Source organism: Amia ocellicauda, chromosome 10 (assembly GCF_036373705.1).
Source record: "Amia ocellicauda isolate fAmiCal2 chromosome 10, fAmiCal2.hap1, whole genome shotgun sequence".
Lineage (NCBI taxonomy): Eukaryota > Metazoa > Chordata > Actinopteri > Amiiformes > Amiidae > Amia > Amia ocellicauda.
In genome coordinates, this window is record NC_089859.1 from 7,580,114 (window position 1) to 7,582,408 (window position 2,295).

Consider the following 2,295-nt stretch of genomic DNA (forward strand, 5'->3'; position numbering starts at 1 on the left):
GGGAGCAAGGAGGAAAACAATCAAGAACGCGAGGAGCATAATAAGCTGAAGTGCTATCTAGCAGGGATAGAGGACTAATATTACAAGTGCTGTCGGAAGAGATGCGTCTTGAGTAAGCGCCGGAATGAGGTCAAGGACTCTGCTGTTTTGACTTCGGTGGGCAGGTTGTTCCACCACTTAGGGGCCAGGAATGAGAAGGAGCGGCTCTGGAGGAAGGAGAGTGGAGAGGAGGCAGAGTTAACCTTCTGGCACTGGAGGAGCGCAGTGGTCTGGTGGAGATGTATGGAGAGACAAGTGTCTGAAGGTAGCTTGGTGCAGTGTGGTCGAGACAGCGGTAGGTGAGGGTCAAAGTCTTGAACTGGATGCGTGCCGCTATCGGGAGCCAGTGGAGGGAGCGGAGCAGTGGAGTAGCGTGTGCAAATCGTGGCAGAGAGAATACCAGATGAGCCGCAGAGTTCTGGATGAACTGGAGCAGCGGGTAGTGGATGCAGGCAGGCCGGCCAGGAGGGAGTTGCAGTAGTCCAGGCGGGAGAGGACTAGTGACTGGACGAGTAGCTGAGTTGAGTAGTCGGTGAGAAAGGGACGGATCCGGCGTATGTTGCTCAGGAAGAATCTGCAGGTGCACGTCAGCGTGATGATGTGCTGGGAGTAGGAGAGCGCAGGATCAAGGGTGACTGCTAGATTTTTGGCAGAGGAAGAAGGAGAGAGTGTGGTGGATTCCAAGGGGATTGAGATGGGGAGGTCAGCAGAAGGTGAGGAAGAGTGGGGGAAAAAGAGGAGATCTGATTTGGAGAGGTTGAGCTTGAGGTGGTGCGAGTGCATCCAGGCGGAAATGGCAGACAAGCAGGAAGAGATGCGTGAGGGGATGAGAGGGTCAGAAGAGGGAAAAGACAGGAAGATCTGGGCATCATCAGCGTAGAAGTGGTAGGAGAAACCATGGGAAGCGATGAGGGGGCCCAGGGAGTGAATGTAGAGAGAGAACAGGAGTGGGTCCAGGCCGGAGACTTGGGGAATGCCTGTGAGGAGAGTTTGGGGGGTGGATGAGGAGCCTCGCCATGTCACTTGGTAGGACCGGTCACTGAGGTTGGAGGAGAACCAGGTGAGAGCAGTCCCAGAGATCCCAAGGTCAGCGAGGCAGGAGAGGAAGATGGAGTGATCAACGGTGTCAAATGCTGCAGAGAGGTCAAGGAGGATGAGGACTGAGGAGAGGGAGGCCACCCGAGCACGGCTGAGGGAGTCAGTGACAGCCAGGAGAGCCGTCTCAGTGGAGTGAGCTGTCCGGAAGCCGGATTGCAGAGGATCAAGGAGTGAGTGAGACGGTGGACCGCCCGCTCAAGAGTCTTGGAGAGGAAGGGAAGTAGGGAGACAGGGCGGTAGTTCTGAGGAGAGGAGGCATCAAGGGTTGGTTTCTTGAGCAGTGGGATGACAGCAGCTTGTTTAAATGCAGAGGGGAAACAGCCAGAGAGGAGTGAGGAGAGAAGGGGAGAAGATCAGGAGCGGTTGCTTGGAAGAGACGAGAAGGGAGAGGGTACAGGTCGCATGTTGTGGGTTTGTGACTTAGGAGTAGAGCAGAAATTTCAGCATCTGAGAGAGGTGAGAATGAAGAAAAGGAAGCTAGGTCAGTGGGAGGTTTCGGTGTGATGGGAGATGAGGGTGGAGTATTGAAGAGCCTGCGGATGTCTGCAATCTTGGAGGAGAAGAAGGAGGTGAAATCATCAGCAGTGAGAGATGGGGGAGGAGGAGGGGGAGGGGGAGGGGGAGGGGGGGCAAGGAGGGAGGAGAAGGTGGAGAAGAGTTTGCGAGGGTTGTTGATAGTGGATTCGAAGAGAGATTGGAAGTAAGACTTCTTGGCTGAGGTGATAGAGGACGAGAAAGTGGACCGTAGGGAGCGGTAGAGTTCGAGGTAGAGTTGTTAGTACTTCTGTCATTTTACTGCAACTTCTTCAATACCTACCCCTCCCTTTAGCACATACTTAGGACTTCTGTATTATTTCTATTCACATGTCAGCTCAATGTGCTAGGATGTATGCATACTGTATTTTGTACTTTTTGTATTACTGCACTTGAAAAGTTTGAAATGTGTAAACTGTAAGTCTCTCTGGATAAAACATTAGTATTATTAATAATAATAATTAATAGGTTCAAGATTTAAAAACATATACAATTAACTTTAAGTACACAAGATAAACAGCCAAAAATTAAGACTAAAGACAAATCTCTTATAACTTCTGGATATTTTACTGCCATTCTGGGGCACTTTTTCAACTGGTTCAGTTGTTCACTTCCACAGTTTGG

The 2,295-nt window shown here is 51.2% G+C and overlaps 1 pseudogene; it reads right to left on the reverse strand.

Annotated features, from left to right (window-relative positions):
- On the reverse strand, positions 1-1,179 carry LOC136759598 (uncharacterized; annotated as a pseudogene).
- Positions 1,180-2,295: the final 1,116 nt, after the last annotated feature.